A 21,706-nucleotide genomic window follows, 5' to 3' on the forward strand; every position below is an offset into this window, starting at 1 on the left:
CCTTGATCCTTGAACAGCCTCTCAAAACCAGAAGCAGCAATCTTTTTCTTTTTCTCCCCTACTCTAGATCCACTTTAGATGATCATGCTTCCTAAATCATCCCTTTGGGCTCCCCCCACCATGGACTGCATGGCCACATAATATGCTCCTAGTTTCCAAGTCCAAAAATCACTCCTTTTCAGCACTCCCACTGAGATTTAACAAGGTACATAGGCTAGGTCAGGAGAGTAAGCCTTGAGAGGTCTGAGGTAAAGTGGATCCACTTGCTACCTTAGGATCCAAAAGCAGTTCAAATTCATGCCAATATCTTACCAATCCCCCATTCTTGCCCTCATTTAAATTCCTTGCTTCACTGTTGACCATGACTCTTGGGTTTTGTCCCAGGTTGGGGGGAGCCCCTAAGAAAAATAACATTCCAAATCAATCTTGAGAAAGAGTGGAGCTGGAGAAATAATGCTGTCTGACTTCATATTATATTACAAAGCTACAATAATCAAAGTAGTATGGTACTGGCACAAAAACAGACACATAGATCAATGGAACAGAAATAGAAAGCCCAGAAATAAACCCATACATTTATGGCTGAATAATCTATGACAGAGGAAGCAAGAATATACAATGGAGAAAAGACAGTTTCTTCAGCAAGTAGTATTGGGAAAGCTGGACAGCCACATGTAAATCAGTGAAATTAGAACATTCTCCAACAGCATATACAAAAATAAACTCAAAATGGATTAAAGACCTAAGTGTAAGACCAAATACTCTAAAACTCCTAGGGGAAAACATAGACAGAAAATTGTTTGACATAAATTGCAGCAATATTTTTTTGGATTTGTCTCCTAGAGTAATAGAAATAGAAATAGAAGCAAAAATAACAAATGGGACCTAATTAAACTTAAAAGCTTTTACACAACAAAGGAAACCATAAACAAAACAAAAAGACAACCTATGGAATGGCAGAAAATATTTGTAAATGATGCAACCAATAAGGGATTAATTTCTAAAATATATAAACAGCCCATACAGCTTAATACTAAAAAAAAAAAACCCAATAAAAAATGGGCAGAAGAACTAAATAGACATTTAAGGAAGACATCCAGATGGCCAACAGGCACAAGAAAAGATGTTCAATTTCACTAATTATTAGAGAAATGCAAATTAAAACCACAATGAGGTATCACCTCACACCAGTCAGAATGGCCATCACTAAAAAGTCCACAAATTATAAATGCTGGAAAGGGTGTGGAGCAAAGGGAACCCTCCTACACTGTTGGTGGGAATATAAATTGATTGGTGCAGCCACTATGGAGAACAGTATAGAGGTTTCTTAAAAAACTAAAAGTAGAGTTACCATATGACCCAGCAATCCCACTTCTGGGCATCTATCCAGATAAAACCATAACTTGAAAAGATACCTGCACCCCAATGTTCATAGCAACACTATTTACAATAGCCAAGACATGGAAGCAACCTAAATATTCATCAACAGATGACTGGATAAAGATGTGGTGTATATATACAATGGAATATTACTCAGCCATAATAAAGAATGAAACAATACCATTTGCAGCAACATGGATGGACCTAGAGATTTTCATACTGATATATGATATATGATATAATGATACATCATATCATTACTAAGTGAAGTAAGTCACAGAAAGACAAATATCATATGATATCACTTGCATGTAGAAAAATGATACAAATGAACTTATTTACAAACCAAAAATAGGCTCACAGACATAGAAAACAAAATTATGTTACCAGGGGTGAAAGGGGATGGGGATGGATAAATTGGGAGTTCAGGATTTGTAAACTCTAATGACTATATATAAATAGATAAACAACAAGGTCCTAATGTAGAGTGCAAGGAACTCTATTCAATACCTTGTAATGGCCTATAATGGAAAAGAATATAAAAAGAATAATTATATATATATATAATTGAATCGCTTTGCTATACACCTCTAACACAACATTATAAATCAACTATTCTTCAGTAAATATATTTTAAAATTTTAAAAAGAAAAATAATATTTATTTTTGCTACAAAAGCTTGTGAATCTCTCAGCCATGTCAGACTGTTGGAGGAATCCTACTGCAGCGTGTGGAATCAGGAGAGAGGAGTAAGGAGAGTTGCATTTCTAAGGAAGGAGATACAGCCAGAACAGTTTTTTCCAGGCTAGGAAGGGTTAATGGCAGCACAGTGTTTCATATTACAAGCAAAACACCAATGAAAAGAAAAGCCTCTGCCCTTCCTCCCTTCCTTTCTTCCTTCTTTTCTTCCTTTTCCCCTTTCCTTCACCTTCAAAATAAGGACATTGCAAACAGGAAGAAAAGAGACTGTGTGCCTTTTTATCACCCCCACCCTGCCCTCCCTCTCGACACTTGACAGTTGAAGGCCCATTCTCTTAGAGCATCAAATCCCATCTTGACAAGAATGAGAGGCCAGGCAGTATGTGAGAATTCTATCTTCTCCCTTGAGCCTGAAATGCATGCCCAGATGTTGCCATGGTAACTTACTAGTACTCAGGCTCTGATCTACACAAGCATGATGCTTCTCCAGTGACCACCAGCTCCATAGCTTTTATGTTGATTTCACCTTTTCTGGACGTAAATAACATGCTGGAGTCTTAGCAGATCACAGGCTAGTCTGGGTAACAATTGTACCTCCAGTAAACACAAAGGGAAGAAGAGTAGACTAAAACTGGTCTGTAAGGTGGAAGACTGGGTTTTATGTGAAGCTCTGCATTAGTGGGCTTTGTAACTTAGCAAGATGCTTCACCTCTCATGACCTCATAGTCCCTTCCTAGTATGCAAGGGGGCTGGGCTAGCTGATTTCCAAAGGCTTTTCTCTCCTCAAAATGATTCCATGCATGTCTTTAATGTGCTCGGAAATGTCAGTGGTAACTGTTTCTAGAGCATCAGCTGGCGACCTGAGAATTTTTAAAAGACGCTGTTTAATGAAAGGCTTGTGAAAGGAGTGGGAGAATAGAAGTAAACAGTGGGTTGGGGATTGCTGCGAGTAGGAGACAGATTGTAACTTCATACCCTCCAGTTTGCTGGAAGAACACTCAGGGTCAAATATAAGTGGGAAATGGAGCCACCTTTCACTCTTCTGTCTTTTGTACGTTCTGGGTAGGTGGTATCCCTCACTTTACTCAGTCTCCCAAATTTCTAGATTATAGGGACTCAGTCTCACTTTCTCGCCTTTATGTGGACCGCTATCCACCATCTGAACTCCCTATCATCTCTACTAACCAAATCCTACATATATGCAAAGTCTAACCTAAGCTCCATCAACCCCATAAAGGCTCTTCACAGCTCTCATAGGCTACAGAGACTCACGCTTCTGAATGCGTGTGGCTCCTGGGATGTCCACCTCCTAATTGCTGTCATAGACTGCTCTCCCATTTTAGCCACCCTTATTTTTACAGTTTTAAATACATTTTCTTTTTAAAATGTAATTACTTTTATACTGATTTTAAATATGGAGATATACAAAGAAGAAAACAAAAATGAGACATAATCTTCCCCCTTCTAACTCTGTTGATTTTTTTTTGTAAAAGTAATACACATATAACAGTTAGAAAATTCCAACTATAGAATGGTACCAAATGAAAAGCAAAAGGCTCTCCCCACCATCCCTAGTCCCTTTCACAAAGATCATTATAAAATATTGCATGTGATATCATCAGAAAAAAATAAATATATATCAGCATTCATATGTGTATCTATATTACAGAGCATAATCCCTTATCCTAAACCCTTGAGGCCAGAAATATGTTGAAATTCAACATTTTAAAGATTTTAACATGGTGATATAGTGCCTGTGACATTGAGTATGTCACTCCCACAGTGGGATTTGGGACAGCAAAGACACAGATTAGACATGTTCAGTATTAATCAAACACATTAAAATTGAAGGAGCATAGTATTTGAATAGTCACACTATCTGAGGACAAATGAACAAATAGCCACATGTCACTTAGCATCAGGTTTCTCCCCCAAACAAATTTGTGCTAAATTCTTGGGGAAAATGTTCTGTTTTCAGAGCTTTTAGGATTAAGGAAAAGCAAATAAGGAATTGTCTTTATATTCATATTCTCTCTCTCACACACACACACATAGAGAGGGTACTATATACATATTGTTCTTCCCTGCTTTCCCTTCTCCTGAATAGCATGTATTAGGGACTTTTAAATGTCAGCCCATACAGATGTAACTTATCCCCCAACACTCCAATGTATGGCTGTAGCAATATTTACTTATCGAATCCCCTACTGGTGAATATTTCAGTAATATCCAGGTGTGGGGTTTTGGTTTGGGTTAGGTTTGTGTGGGTGCTTCATTTTGTTTTGCTGTTACAAAGTTGCAGGAAATATCCTTCTTCACATTTCTTAACTTTTGCAGTTCTATCTGTAGGGGAAATTCCTATCAATAGAATTTGGTAAACTTTCATGTGTTTCGATCTTGTCTCTTTGGATAGAATTCAAGCTCCAAAGAACAGAGCTTTGATATATAGTAAGTGCTAGTAAATGATTGTTAAATGAGTAAAAATAATAAAGATAATGAAAAAATGATGATATGAAAATATGAAGATGAAAACCCTCATGAAGGTCCTCATTTACGTCTTCAAAATCAGACAAAAACATGTGGCGAGAACTTAAAAATATTATATGATTCGACCTTATAGTGCCCCTCCTAGCTATATTTTTCCTAAGGAAAACATTTTAAGGGTAGATATTGATGAATAAAAATATCAGTTGGAACAGTATTCATAGTAGCAAAACCTTTGAGAATGCCTAAATGCCCAGCCCTGCTGAGGTGTGGTACTGCATGTTTGCGAAACGATACAGAGAAAATTTTAAGATCAAGTGAAACAAAGCGAGCTAAATATTATATATAATTCTCAACTACCTAGAGGTGTTTTAAAGATACCAGATCATAATACTGGACTAAAGCATGAACAGTGGCTGCGTCTAGGCAGAGGAAAAATAAGGAATGTTGTTTTATCTGCTTTTTAAAAATACTTTTCTGTACTATGCTTATTACATTTCTACAAGGAGCTTGTATTGTTTTGAAAATTGGGACCAAGATATTTTTTAAGTTAGCTAGAAGGAAAGTATCTTAGTCTATTCCGGCTGCTATGACAAAATACCATAGATTGGGTGGCCTTTAAATAACAGAAAATTATTTCTCACAGTGCTGGAGGCTGGGAAGTCCAAGATTAAGGTGCCAGCGGATTCAGTGTCTGGTGAGGGCCTATTTCCTGGTTTGAGAGACAGTGCCTTTTCTCTGTTTCTTCACGTGGTGGAAGGGATGAGGGCTCTCTGAGGCCTCTTTTATAAGGCACTAATCCTATTCATGAGGGCTCTACCCTCACGACCTTGTCACTTCCCACCAGTTTCACTTCCTAAAACCATCACATTGAGCGTTAGGGTTTCACCGTGTGAAATTTGGAGGGACACACACATTTGGCCGATAGCAGGAAGAATTCTCATTTCCATCTCTACATGCAGATGAGGGGACATCTTTTGCCATTGTTCATACCTCCCTCCACATGGTACCCAGGTGGCTTCTCACAAGGTCCCTGAGAAGCATTGCTAGCCAAGAGGTGTGCTCTATCATATACCCATTTTATAAACTCCAGCCCAGGTTGAACCATGCCTTCATCAGAAAGCCTTTTTCTCTCTGTCCCTGGCTCCACACACACCTTCCCTTCTGACTTATTCTAATTTAAATTAGTCAGCTTGGCTACTTAATCATTTTAATAGCTTTTTTATTCTTGGTATATTCTTCATGAGAGTTGCCTGTTCTCTCTCTCTCTCTCTCTCTCTCTCTCTCTCTCTCTCTCTCGCTCTCACGCTCTCACGCTCTCTCTAAGATGCTTGCCCATTTGAAGTCCCCTAATACCTGGGTCATGCCATTTATCAAAAGGAGGAAAGCTAGAGAGGCTAATAAGAGAGTCTGCCTGATCCTGGGTCATTGTCTGGCACCACTTTCTTCTGCCTGACTGGGTTCAGATGGGTCTTTTTCTGGGTTCTTTATTTTTGCCTTGCCTTTGGGACTTTCATAGACAGTGGAGACTGTTTACAAAGCCAAGCCATGTCCAAGTAGTATCCCACCTCTATCCATCCGAAATTGTGTCCCCAAGCCAGTCTTTCCTTACAGCCATAACCATATTTTCCCAGCTGATATGCAATATTACATGTTCTAACAGGGGAAAGGGGGCCTCTGATCTACATGCCCACTACCATGTTAAATACACTGATTCTTTAGGCCAAGGGCTGGTAAACTACAGTCTGTAAGTCAAATCTGCACAAGCAGCCTGGTTTTATTTTTAAATTTTTATTATTTTTCAAAAATTGAACTTTATATTCTTTTTTAAGCTTTTTGGGGGGAGGGCAATTACATTTATTTATTTAATGGAGGTACTGAGGATTGAACCCAGGACTTCATGCATGCTAAGCACGCATTCTACCTCCAAGCTATACCCACCTTCCCCCCATAAGCAGCCTGTTTTTGTGTGGTCTATGAGCTAAGAATTTTTTTTTACATTTTCTATTGTTTAAAATTCAAAAGAATAATATTTCATAATCATGAAAATTGTATGGCATTCCAATTTTAGAGTCCATATATAAAACGTTATGGGAACGTAGCCACACCCATTAGTTTACATGGCTGGTTTTGCACTACAAGGCAGGCTTGAGTAGTTGATACAGAAACTGCATGGCCTGCAAAGCCTAAAATATTTACTATCTGTCCCTTTACAGAAAAATTTGCCAACCCTTTCTCTAGTGAATTCCCATCTATTAATTGCTAGTGTTCTCCCCAAATTCTGTATTTGGCAAGTGTCGGGCTATTGAGTTAAGTGAATGAAGTAACTTGGACATACAGCGATAGGGAAGGATGTGGCAAACTAAAGAGGACATGTCTATCTAAAGGTGACAGCCACACTTGCAATCATTCAGGATGAAGGCCCAGCTTTGCCAAATCTTCTAATTTTTCAAGAAAAGACAGAAATCCAGATTTTTATGTGAACTCTCCTGATTTCTTTAAGTTGGCAAACACTGCTCAGGTCAAATAAATCATCTGTCAACTCCCAGTTTACAACTCCTCCTCTAGAACTTCTAACATGCAAGGGGGCAGTTCAGGTTGTAAGTCAGAGCCCCACATTCCACCATCCTTGCACACCAAGGGTGCAGACAAAGAACAAAAGTGAGCTCATTAAGATAGCCTGATCTGTCCCTCCCCATCCCTACCTTTCCCCTTCGGTAACCACAAGTTTATTTTTTATGTCTGTGAGTCTGTTTCTGTTTTGTAAACAGGTTCATTTGTATCATTTTATATATATAAAATAGATAGCAAAGTCCTACTGTACAGCATAGGGAACTATATTCAATATCTTGTAATGACCTGTAATGAAAAAGACTATACATATGTATAACTGAATCACTATGCTCTACACCAGAAACTAACACAACACTAAATCAACTACACATCAATTAAAAAAAAAAAAGAAGAAAAGAAAAAAAAGATAGCCTGCTCCACTTCAGATACCTCAGGGCTTGGAGGCGAAGATCAGAAATGAAAATGAGGAGAGAAGTTCAGCATGTCCCTCTGCTGTCTTATCCATGTGACTTCTCTGGTGGCTTTACACACTTGGTGACCACTCTCTTCTTGAAACTCTCTCCACATTTTCTCCTCCATCTCTGGCCTGTTTTACTATTTCTTTCTCTGGCTCCTCTTCTGCTCTCATCTGTTTTCTTTCTCCCATTAAACTGGGTTTCTCTCTCTCCTATTGTCACTCTTCCAGGCACCTGGCTGGATCAAGGGGTCACAGAATTTGCCCTTGGTTCTGTTGTTCTTGCAGATTCCTTCATATTCTACCCAGACAGTGATAGGCTCTAGAAGGTGGTGGAAGCCCTACTTAAGCCTCTGACCTAAGCTATGTACTCCAGCCCGAATTTCCTAGAGACCCATGCATTGACTTTTCAGCTTTTCTATTTTTTTAATTGAAATATAGTCAGTTTACAATATCAATTTCTGTGGTACAGCATAATGTTTTAGTCATACATATACATACATATATTCGTTTTCATATTTTTTTCATTATAGGTTACTACAAGATATTGAATATAGTTCCCTGTGCTATACAGTAGAAAATTGTTTATATATTTTATATATAGTAGTTTGCAAATCTCAAACTCCCAATTTATCCCTGCCCACCCTCTTCCCCCCCGGTAACCATAAGTTTGTTTTCTGTCTCTGAGTCTGTTTCTGTTTTGTAAATAAGTTCATTTGTCTTTTTTTTTTTTTTCAGATTCCACATATAAGTGATATCATACGGTATTTTTCTTTCTCTTTCTGGCTTCACTTATAATGACAATCTCCAGGTCCATCCATGTTGCTGCAAATGGCATTATTTCATTCTTTATATGGCTGAGTAGTATTCCATTGTATAAATATACCACAGCTTCTTCATCCAGTCATCTGTCAATGGACATTTAGGTTGTTTCCATAACCTGGCTATTGTAAATAGTTCAGCTTTTCTACTAAAGTGATATTTTGTCTCCCATTTGGCTACTGTTCTTTGCAAATCTTGCCCTAGGGAATCACATGAGGGGAAAGGACTGATTAGCATGAAAATTTTCAACATCCCCAGGTACTATAGACCAATACTATCTAAATATGAGCAAAATTTCACCCCAATTCCCAACAGAAATCTTCTCTCTTGACTCTCTTTTTTTTTTTCTCTCAGTCTGTTTTATCTCAAGCTCCATTACTAACCCTCCTTCTTGTACCCATCCTTTACATGCTGCTGTGACCCAAAATTCTTTCCTTGCCCCTTTTGCCTTCATACTTTATACTCTCTTCTTATGCAATCTCAACCACTCTTGTGATCTTAAAGACAACATATGGCTGATGAATCCAAAATCTTTATCTCCAGTCTGGATCTCTCTCCTGAGCTTCAGACCCATGTATTCATCTGTCTACTGGTCACCTTAGCTTGGATACCCCTGAGGCACCTCAAACTCAACGTCCCAAACTAAATCAATGATCTCGCTCCCTCCCCTTAAACCTTCTTCTCTTCCAGCGTACTCTTAGTACATGGTGTCTGTATTCTCCAAGACACTCAGGCCAGAAACCTGGGAGTTTTCTTAGATTTTTCCCTCCATACCTCCCCCACCACATTCAAACACTCACTACGTCCTGCAAATGCCATCTCCTAATGACCTCTGCAATCCATCCCTCCTCTCCATTCTCATCACTACCATTTCCCCTAGTTCAGGCATTCATTATTACTCATTGAAAAAGAAAAAAAAAATCAACTCTGGCAACAAATTGCTTCAAGTCTACTCCTTTCCCTCCATCCACTAGGCTGCTGCCAGTGTTATTTTTCTAAATTGCAGAGCAGGTCATGTTCCTTTCCTGCTTTCAAACCTATAACTCTGCAGAAGGTCAAGTCTAAATCCCTGTGTGTAGCATGTAAAATTCCATATGATGTGACTTCTGCTTTGGACACACTTCTTCAAATATATCCTGCCCTGGTTGTCTTGACCACCTTGCATTCTTCAACTCCAAACACATTATGCTATTTATGACCTGTGTGCCTTTGTCTAGAATGCCCTTCCTAATACCTCCGCACCCCCCGCCATAATTCCTGTAGCATAGCTTGTCAGCGCTTTGCTAGATGACTAGCTAGCTAACGTCTGATAGACATTCATACTGAGATGGCTGGTGGCTGCTCCTTGTCAAAGAATAATACTAGTAATAGCCAATACTTATATAGTGTTGACCATGTGACAGGAATTCTTCTAAGTGTTTTCTTATATTAACCCAGGAAATCTTCACAACCGCCCCATGAGAGAGGTACTACCAGCAGCCTCGTTTTCTAGATGAAAACACTATGGGTCTAAACCACAGTCACAACAGCTACTAGGATGTAGAGATTCAAACCCAGGCATTCTGGCTCCAGAGTGTATGCTCGTAACCACAGTCCTCTTGGTGTCACATTGCCTTAATTATGTCACCATTTTGGGGAAGAGTATGGTGTAGCAGTTAGGAGTGTGGGCTCTTCAGATAGAACTTGTTTCAACTCAAAACTTTGCCACCTGCTAGCTATGTGACCTTAAGTGAATTAACCTCTCTGATTCTCAGCTTCCTCTTTGTAAAATGAAGATAGTTATTCTAAAGGTTCAATGAGATAGGCAATATATGTCAATCTAGGTTAACAGAACTTGATACACATTAAGGTTTTATAAATACTACCATTGTTGATTGTTATAGTGAGTAAAAACAATGACTCTAATGGTGGAAATTCCATATATCAAAGGAAAGGGAATATAGAAATGTGGTTAAGAAAAGGGCTTGGACTCCTAGCTCTGCCTTTTGATAACCGCATGACCTTAGGTAAGTTACTGAATCTTTCTGTGTCTGTTTTTTTTCTATAAAGTGAGATAATGATAGTATCTATTTCTTAGGATTATTTTGAGGATAAAATGAGTTAATAGCTGTAAAACTTTTAGAACAGTATCTACATAACTTTTGTGTTATGATAACAAACATATTTCCTGGAGGCTCTTGCCTCTTCTGCCCACGTGTACGGTCCACCCTATATGCAACTTTGTTTTGGTAACGTCTGTGCCAGACAGCTTCTGCTTTAAAAAAAAATCACTCATGTCCTTAAAGGCAGAGATTTCACTATTTCATTATATACTGAAAGCCAGCACCGTCTCTGAAACATGGTCTGATGAGTGAATGAATAAATGAATGAGTGAGTGCATCTGAATCAAAACATGAATAAATAAACAAACAAAAGAATGAAAAATTTGGTTGAAGTTCTGGGGCTGTTATAACATCAGCAGGTAAGACCAATTTTTCTGACCAAACAGTAGAATGGAAAATTCCTTCCTGCCCACTCTGGGGACTTATTAAATATTTAATAAATGGCACTTACATAGCAATAGGCAAATGGCACATTCCATTCCATTTAGCTCTATGTGCTACCTCATAGTCCTTCATCTGAAAGCAAACAGGACAGATCATCCATTGCGCCTTACAGATCAAGCATAAGCATGAAATAGCAGCCTTTTTTCAAATCGTGATAGACTGTGGGTCTGCAACTGATCTAGCTGAGGACGGCGGAGGTTGGCTTTTGTGGTTATGACCCCCTCTTAATTTTGGAGGCTCTCCATGGCAAGGGTTTTCAATCCTGACTCTGCATTAGAAGAAGTTGGGAATTTATTATATATCCAGATACCCAGGTCCCATAACAGACCTACTCAATCATATCCTCTGGGAACAGAGGTTCAGGACCCTGCATTTTTAGAAATCTGCCCAAATTACTCTAAAGCAGTGCCTTAAAGATAGTCAAGATTGGCCAGTAGATGTCACTGAATCCTTCCTAGCCTATGGCACCTACCGGTTGTCCTAACCTTTACATACTTACTTGGAGAACTGTCTGTAGTAGCTCTGACCATATCCCAGAGGCATCCATAGCTCAGGTCACATGGACCATGAGAGAAAACAAGTGCCCTGTCATGCAAAGCATCTGGAAACCAAATGTTTTCCTGGGCAGCTTGTTGAAGCAAGCTTGGTGCAGCCTGTGCAGGAAGCAGTCCCCAAACCTGTGGTTTTTCATTCCATCTTGATGCACTGATTGCTAAAGTGATAGTCTGAAGGAGCCACTGTTCTTTCGGATGCCTGGAAATAAACAGATCTCTTAAATGGAGCACAGAAGCAGAAGCAGCAATTTCATTTTCTTTTAAAATGAAAGAAAAAGGAAAATCGTACAATTTCTAAATCATCTTCAATTTCTAATTTTTCTAGTTCTAAAAAAACAGGGGGAAAAAAGCATAGCAGAAGAAGGTACAGAAATAATCTATGTGCTGCAGAAGGCTTCTACAGAACTTGACCACTAAAAAAAGAAACAGGCTGTTCCTCGCTTCAACGTCTCAGCTTCTCATGGCTCAGTCGAGCCAGACTTACCACAGAAGGACTCGGGGATTTGCTCAGAAATGTGGCTTTAGTTTAAAACACAAACAACCCCCTGCTGGAAAACAGTTGCAGTGCTCCTTGTCTAGGGAGGCAGACACCACTCATTCACACACCAGCTACCACTGCTCCCTGTGTTTAGAGGCCTCAGATCAGGGTGGAGTTTCATCTTGATTTGTAGCCCTTTCCCCCGTGGCCATTGTGTGCACATCTACATGTGCCTGAAGTGTGCTGGAAAGTGTCTTAGCATGGGCTGTCATAGCTAACGCCATAGACTGGGGGGCTCAAACAACGGACATTTATTTTCTCACAGTTCTGGAGGCTGGGAAGTCCAAGAGCAAGAGTCAGCAGGGTTTAGTTTCCGGTGAGGCCTCTCTTCCTGGCTTGCAGACAGCCCCCTTCTCACGGTGTGCTCACATGGCCTTTCCTCAGTGCTTGCCCATGGAAAGAGACGCTTTTCTCTCTCTCTTCCTCTTTTAATAAAGCCACAAATTTTATCTGATTAGGATCCCATTCTTCTGACCACATTCAACCTTAATTACTTTCTAAAAGCCCTATTGCCAAATCCAGTCATATTTGGGGCTAGGGTTTTGACATATAAATTTGGGGGTGGGGAGATACAATTCAGCCCATAGCAAGAAGGCAGTGTAGGAAAACTGAGAACAGACACCTAGGCCAGCCTGCAATCCCTTTCTGGAAAGGCTCAACCAGGAAAGAGAAACACCTGTCAGGCACAGGAAAGAGCCCAAACTCAACTGCCACCAAGCCAGCCCGCCTGTACTCCCTAACCCCCACCCTCCATCCCCACCCCTACCCTGTTGCCATCCCCAGTGGCGAGATGTGTACACTCTGCCAAAGGGTGTCTGCTTTAACCCTCATTTTAACAGGTACCCCAGCCAGTACATTTACAGTCTCTAAGACTCAATTATCCTCCCTCCAAGGAGAAGGGGAAGTCGGATAAATTGAGTATCAGTTACCAGCATAAGGAAGAAAACTGAATATTAGATATGTATCACAAGAGCAGAGACATGAAATGCTTGTATAATGATGATCATAATTGTATTTGTAGAGAGTGGTTTACTTTGACTAAGTACATTCTAGTACGTTACCCCATTTGATCAAAGTAAGTCACAAATTATTCCCATTTGACAGATGAGGAAACAAATACAGATGAGCTATGACAGTGCCCAAGATCACAAACCAAGTTACTATTGGAATCAATACTGAAGTCTTAATGAATGTCAGCAGTGATTTATAAATCAACAGGGCCACTGACCCCCTGCACACCAGAAGTGCTGTTATATAGACAGCATCACACAATTCAGAACTGAAGTTTTTTCCCTATTGTTTCATGTATATTTATTTGGTCTCCTTGAATTGTGAATTTCTCAAAGTCAGAGACCTAGGTTTGTGTACTATTGAATTGCTCATAAGGCTTAGCATACAGCTGGGCCAAGAGGATGAACTCACTGAAAATACTTAAATGCTGGTATAACACTTTACAGTTTGCAAAGTGCTCTCACATGTATTATTTTATATTGTCTTTATGACAACCACCAGAATATCATTTTAGGAAAGATCATTTTGTCCTCTCATTCTCATGGTGCTTATTTTGACACATTCATTTTATGAAACATTTACTGAGAACTTACCATTATTTTTATCATGACTAACTAACACTAATTGAGCACCTACTATAGAACAGGCATTGAACCAGGCACTGGGCCCGATGCTGAGAATACAAAAATAAATCATATGTGTCCCTACCCTGAAGGAGTGTTGTGAATAAATAATTATAATGCGGTTTGATGAATGCCTGTTAGTGATCATTTGGCTTCTGGACTGTTGTGCTCTAATCAGGAAGATCTAATTGTCCTCTAAGCAGCTCATTTCATTTTGTTTTCAAGATAGTTCTGATAGAAAGCTCTTCCTCACGTTATGCCCCTTTTGATTCCAGCCCTTGCTCGCAGTCCTAGCCCTGGGGTCACATAATGTAAATTTTCCTTTTCATTTGACAACCCTTCAAATATCTGAAGACAACTGTTATTATCGGTCATGCCCTCCTAAGCCTTCCTGTTTCTGCCTCTGTTAGTCCTGGCAACCCCACAGCTGGACCTGTTGATCTACCCTCAAGAACTCAGCCCTGTCCCAGTTTCCAGAGCAAATGATGCTTGAGGTAGGAAGCACTCCAAATGACCAGCCTCAGACTTCTCCATTCCAAATTCCAATCACTGAGACTCTGCATTAGGGCAGTCTCTTTGTTCTGATAGTTTCTGAATCCTAGCTTCTTCCCCACCTGTGCCCTAGTTTGTAAAAAAAAAAAAAAGAAAGAAAGAAAAAGAATCTGCAGCTTGAGCCCATTAATTACATACGGAGGGGGAACTGAGCAGGACAGTAGAGGAGAGGTTGCAGATAAGGAAAAGAGGAGATTTTATGGGTGGATCAAAGTGCCTGGGGACATAAGGGTGAAGTCCAGAGCCAAAGTGGAGAGGGTGGGATTGATATTGATCTGGAAGAAGAATGCCTTATCCTCAGAGACTGAAGGCAAATGGTGAGCCGAGTGGAGATGTAGATAAGTTTGCTGTTGGAGAGGGCTGGAAGTTGAAATCGTCCCTAAGGCTGATTTTGAGCTGGTTAAACCAGAATGGCAGTATCAGCTGTGAAAGCTGAAGTGCTTTCTGAGTGGTCAGTGGCTGTGCTCTATCTATTGTTATTTATTTTCTTTCAGTTTTATTGAGATATAATTGACACACAGCACTGTGTAAGTTAAAGGTGTACAGCGTAATGCTTTGACTTACATACATCATGGAATGATCATCAAAATAGGTTTAGTGAACATCCATCCATCATCTCATATAGATACAATAATAAGGAAATAGAAAAAAATTGTTTTCCTTGTGATGTGTTTTCCTTGTGATTGTTTTCCTCTCTTAACAACTTTCATATCTAACATACAACAATGTTAATTATCTTTAGCATGTTGCACAATACATCCCTATACCTACTGCTGTATATGTTTAATATGACCCTTGGGTTCCCAATTGACAACTCTGCTTTCACATGGAAGTGGGAGTTGACGCTATCTGTGAGGGAGGGAGACAGGTAATTGCAGACTGTGTGAGGAGAGTGCTATGTGGGGAGTATCTTCCAGAGAACAGGAAACTGGCCAAACTGGCCAAGGGCAAAGACAGAAGTTCTCAACTAGAACCAGAGCCTCTGAGTGTGTAGTAGCACTAAACTATTCATCTTTCTCCAGCAGCCACAACAGCTCAGATATAGGAATGTAGAATGCAGTGTCATTCATTCACTCCATTTATTCATTCATCGAAAAAATATTTAGTGAGCACCTACTTTATATCAGGCACCATTCTAGGCTCTGAGGATATTGTAATGAACAAAAATAGGGTCATTTACAGTATTAATATGTCTGCATCAGTCAGCATTTTCCCTTGCACTTCTTGGAAATCATGCAAGAGCAAAAAGGAGAATGGAACGCCCACCCTCCCCCCACCCCACCCCGGGCTCCATTTATCTACTAAGACAGATATAATCTCCAGACTCCAAACTGCAGCTGCCAAAAGTATTTGAGATAGGGGAGGAATGGGAAGAAGGCATGGGAAGTGAAGGGAAGCACTGAGAGTAGAAAAAACACAGCAGATCTTAGGAAGCTTCAACAAAAATATACTTCCTGAAGGTTACTGGTACATCCTGACATGTAAAAGCTAATCCCCTCGTTTGCAACAACAGGTCCAAGGACTGGGATGAGTAGAGCAGGGGCAGATGCCCTCCTAGACTAAGTTTGGCTCAGAGAAACTGACAAAACATGACTAGACAAAGAACCTCAGAGAGGAACCATATTTGCTATAAGGTATCCATCTCTTTGCCTTTACGGATAGAGTTTTTGGATAGTGAAACATGGAAGGCTACCCTGGCTCATTTTCCATCGTGGGAATCTCCTGCAAATAGCTGAGACAGGATAATCTAAATCACCCAAGGATGGATAATAAAAAAGGAACTGACACAGTATTGATAAAAATATACTATCTTTTAAAAGGTGGAAATGTCCAACAAAAACAAAACACCATAAGCAATTTTGCCGCTGAGTAGATGAAAATTGTTTCCAAAAATTCCTCCATAAAATTAAAAAATAATGAGGTAACCAACTCTCTGAATGAAGAACACAAAGTGGAGATGGACAAATTCTAGAGGAGATGGTGCTACAACAGAAGATGGTAAAACTAGCAGAACTCAGTAGAAGTGATCAGATTCTGGGTATATTTTGAAGATGGAACTGATGGGATGTACTGATGGGTTGGATGTAGGATATGAATTGCACAAGCCCATTCCAATGCCCTAGGAGAGTTCCTAGCAATCGGTTCACACAGTAGTGTGTTTCTATAATATTTGTAAAAATGGGAGAGTTTAACCTGTTGGTTAAAATTGGTTAAGACTGATGTGATCATTAGCTTTATGAGCCAACTTGGCTAGGCTATGGTGCCCAGTTGTTTGGTGAAACACCAGTCTAGCGTCCTATGAATATATTTTTTAGATGTGATTAACATTTAAATCAGTTGACTTTGTGTAAAGCAGATGATTTTTCATAATATGAGTAGTCCCCACCCAATCAGTTGAAGGCCTTAAGAGCAAAGACTGAGGTTTCTCGGAGCAAAAACAATTCTGCCTCAATATTTCAGACTTGATAGCTTCCCAATATCCACTTTTGTCTCTCTCCCTCACTCCCCCTTCTCTTATGTTTTGTTTTTCTGCAGAACCCTGACTTGTATATCTGCTATCTCACGCCACTGTCATTCCATCTCTTACACTTTCTCTCATGATCCAGCAAAGGGAAAGTTCGGTGGGAGATACATTTAGTTTGTGTTCAGTGACATATTTATGTGGTTTGCAGTCAGTCCTGTGTATAGATAAATCATTGCTAAATCATCCTGGTAAAGGAGTGACTTCCAGAAATACCTCCACTGCTCACTCTGCTGACTTATCCAGCATGGTAATACAAAGGTGCAAAGCCAAAGGTCTTATCAATATATGAATGTGTCTTGTAGTTCTTGGCACTGAATGTGTGTGGGTACTGAAATAAGGTTGGAAATGTATGGATCCAGATACTAATCTATGGAAAAGTCCTTTAACCCCCTGATGTACAAAATGGTATGCAGAGTATTCAGTTCTCATTAATGTCTAAAAACAGAGTAAGTTTTCTTCTGTTAGAAATATACTCAGTAACACAATGCATACAACTATGCATAGTACTTTTATTTATTCTGTGATTAGAATTGCATAAAATGTAATTTATCAGAATTCTTATGTGTGTAGAACACAAACCTGAATCAGTTTTGTAAGCATCAGTTGTACTTCAAGTGTGTGAAGTTGCATACTTTAGCTTTCCAACTATCAATAATATTAATACATTTGGATTAACCATGCTAGTGGATGCTTCCATGCTTCCTATTCTCTAGATAGAAAACGATATGGCAAAACTATTGTCATATGAAGAAGCCAACACAAATATGAAGCCAAAAGTGTAGGAAAAAAGGATTATAGAGGTGTGTTGGGTAGTTAATTAATTTAAAAAAATACTGCTTTTTTATTGTTATGTTTGTGGTATTTGTCAGCTTTTTAAATTTTGTAATTAGTTGTGACTTCTCGTTCCTAATAAGTACTTTAATTCTGATTGGCTATTTATAATTTAAAAAATTCTTTTTCATAAAGAGGGCTTTCCAAATTGTCTGTTTCAAAAGGCACAAGATGTGGATTTGCCTCTAGTTGTGAGAGGAAGAAAAGAGTTTTAACAGATACATTCTTTTTGTTTTTTGGATCTTTTAACTTTGGTGGTTGGGGAGGATACATATGTTATGCGTTTGTCACAGAACTAGTTTTTAACACCTAGCAGTTCACAAAATATTTATTTCCCTTTCTCCTTTTCCTAGATCTAGTTAGTCCCATGGGTATCATGGTGGCTCAGCAAATGCCACCGTTCTCTTGGCCATCTACTGCAATGTGACTCATGCCTTGATTATTTCTCTTTTACCCTCCCTTGTTTGTGCCACTCAACCCCCTTCAACTGGATAGATGCAAATTACCATGGACAGATGGCTTGAAAGAAATGTAAACTATTCTACCTTCCCTCTGTTTTGATCTCCTAAGACTTTTCTGGGAAATGTATTCTTGTGGACATGTCTTCTTGGGAAAATGACACATATAATAGGAGAATGAAGTAGGTATAGCCAAGATGGGGAAAATAAACTGTCAAGTGCGGGCAGAACCAGTGGAAAAAATATTTTGAGTTTGATGAATAGATTTTAGGCCTATAGAATATTTTCCATATATTCAGATTTTAAGGTCTTTTCTCTGTGCCACATAACCAATTTTGGATCCATGTGAAAGACTTTATGACCTGAGAGGTAGTATTTAGTCTCCTGGAATCAAGAAATATAAGAATCAAAAGGGACATTAGAGATCATAATCCAGTGACATCATATAGAACAGCCATTGGAATTAAATGAGCTGACCAAGATCATACATATGGCTGTGGTTGTCTCAAGGACTATAAACCATGTAAACCTATAACAAAAGTAACCAACAGTATGTCTTGTTTGATCAGAGCAGTAAATCCAACCACCATAGGTACTAAGGGTGAATGAAGAAAATAAAATGGCTGCCTACTGAAGTAAGGATGTACATAATACCTAATGTTCAAACTGAACTTATTCATTTAACTGTGTTCAGTTGAGAGTCTTTATGTAGCAGAGGAACTGAAGAGGGGAAGGGAAGTAAGATAAATGCCAGGATATCCTTAGCCAGTGTTTCTCAAAGTATATAGTCTCAGGACGAACTACGTCAGAATCTCCTGGGAATCTTGTTAAACTGCAAATTCCTGGTCCTTACCCTAGAACTACAGGATAAGTACTCTGAGGGCAAAGCCAGGGAGTGTGCACGGAATAAACACCTCCCTGAGGTGATTCTGATAAGAAGGTTTGGAGAGGACATCAAGAAGTACTGTTCTAGATGAGAATCAGCGAAAACAATGACGTCAGAGCAGTAGTGCCCTGTAAGCATAAGAAAACGAAGATGATCAGAATAAGTCATGATAATGATTCTACTGGAGTAAGAGTCCAAGATATCTGGGTTTTAATTTCCAGTCCATCAACTAGAAAATTTCATGTTAATTGTTTGACTCTTGTGGTCTCACTTCATTCACTTAGCAAGGGGAAACTTTTGAAAGATTTTAAACAGGGGAATGACTTGATATGAACTATATTTGCTGCTGAATAAATATAAAATTTGTTGCTAAATAGATATAATAAAAGAGTAGAGCAAGGGTGAACATGGCAGATCAGTTACTATGCTATTGAAATAGTCTAGGTGAAAAATAGTGATAGCTTAAAATAGGTGGTTGGCAGTAGAGTTGGAGAGTAGTGAATGGTATTATGATTTCTTTTGTTAATATCAGCGATGGATTAGATATCAGCTATGAGGGAGAGGGAAGTATCAGTCATGACTCATGAGTTCCTGGCTCATGATGAGAGATTGAGGTTTTAATGGGTATGGATGATTTGAAAGTTCATGAGGTCCAGATCAGGTAGGTCAGGGCTAAATACTTAGGAGGAAATGGGGGCATCAAAAGACTTTGAAGTCTCTTGGAAGTCAAAAGGCAGATAGAGTGGGAAGAGGAGAACCGGGAGGGTGGAAGACGGTGGCTAGAGAGTAGGGTACTGGTGTATGTGACTTCTGTGGTGGAGCAGTTCTGCATGATGACAAAATCTGGGTTAGCCATGGGCACAGCAGATTCAAGTGCAATGGATGTAGCAGTCTGTGGCTTTGGAAAGGGCTGATAGGCCAGGATGCTAACTGGGTCTTTGTACCTGGAGAGAATAACTGTGATCTGGGGGCCACCATCATCAGTGCACTTAGAATAGTGACCAAATCAGTAGAGGAGAGGAAACAAGGAACAGATGAATGACAGACTCTAAAGGAGCTGGAGCTTTTTCTACGAGTGGAGGAGGAGTAGTAGCTTAGAACCTGCTTGGGTGGCCTTCAAAGAAAATATCTTCCCCTTTGATATGTGAATTATGGGAGGATGAACTCCTCCATTTTTTGAGACTTTAAGTTTCAGTTTAAGGCAAGAGTTGTGGTATCAAAGTTTTGTAAGCAGCAAAGCACAAACACGCTATCATTTTGATTGGTTGGTGGGTTAGACATTTTGGTTCTAGGAGTAGCACTTTAAATTTTTCATTATTAAAAAATGTCATCTTTATGCATACTAAAATATTTTGGGGTGAAATGCTATGATGTCTGGGATGTGCTTCAAAACAATATAGGGTGGATGGGTAGGGGAGATAAATAAAGCAAGACTTGCCATATGTTGACAATTGCTGAAGCCCAGTAATGGACACACGGAAGTCCCTTACACCATTCTGGTTTTGTGCAAATTTGAATTGTTCTTTGATAAAAAGTTAAATAAACCACTTCATCTCTATAGATTTGGCCCATTGTTTTGACTGGCCTTTCTATATTCTCACTTTGTGAAGTTCTCTTATCCCGTCTCCAGGAGGTCCACAGGGAGAGGTATTTATCCTCATTTTACTGATAAACTTCTTTGATTCTGTTAAGGGATGTATCCAGAGATAAACATCTGTTTAGCAGCAGATTTAGGACTAGAACTCCATGTTCTTTTGACTTTTGACCAGTGTGTTCTACCACCTAATTGAGTGAGTTTTTAAGTTTCCATTAAGAGGTTGTTAAAATTCAGAGTAGTTCTCTAGAGACTTTGATCTTGGAAACATAGTCTTCATTTAATGGCAGGTCTGACAAAGTGAGATTGCCTTGTACGTACTATTTCTTCTGCATGGAATGTTCGTCCCCATGACCTAGTTCATCAGGTTAACACCTGTGCACCCTTCAAAGCTCAGTTTAGTTCCTCCCACACACATACACTCTCTGTTCCATCCCATCATTCCCTCCTTTGTCCTAGTTCTGTATCTTGTTCACTGTTCCCATTTCACACATCACAATGAATCGTAAATGTGTCTATGTGTGCGTGCGCACGTGTGTGTGTGTGTGAGTGTGGTTTTCTCTGATAAACTAGAATCATGGACTGTATTTTTTATAACTTTGGGGCCCTGTACACAATGGCAACGTGGAATACGTAGTTATTCAACAACTCTCGCACATGCCTAAAACCATCGGTAGAGACAGTAGCAAATGAAAAAACATGGAAGCCAAAATAAATACCCTGGGCTTGGCCAGTTTGTGCATCTAAGGAGGAAGTAGTTGGATGTGGTATGAAACTTTGGTGTTGTGGGAAACATTTTTCTTTTTGGAAACTAAGTCCTGTCATTTGAGGGTCTTCATTCAAATACCAGGGTGACTGCCAATTATTGTAGAAAGTATTCTAAGACCAAATCACCTATCCTTTTTCCCTCCAATAAAAAACTTCCTGCGGGATAAGATGGTGGTAGAGAATGCAAGAAGTAGGGAGTGCTTTTTTCTGCAATGTGTAACTCATAGACTGTGCAGATCACTTACCATGGAGGGGAGGCCCACAGGATGGAATGTGAAGTTCCACACAGATAATAAGATCAGTTATAATACTGGAGAGTATGTAGGAATGCTCCTACCATGCGATCATAGTCACTTTTGAAGGAATACTTGCTTTTTCTCTTCACACGTGATGGCTCTTTAAGAATTA

This window comes from Camelus bactrianus, chromosome X, assembly GCF_048773025.1.
Source record: "Camelus bactrianus isolate YW-2024 breed Bactrian camel chromosome X, ASM4877302v1, whole genome shotgun sequence".
Classification (NCBI taxonomy): domain Eukaryota; kingdom Metazoa; phylum Chordata; class Mammalia; order Artiodactyla; family Camelidae; genus Camelus; species Camelus bactrianus.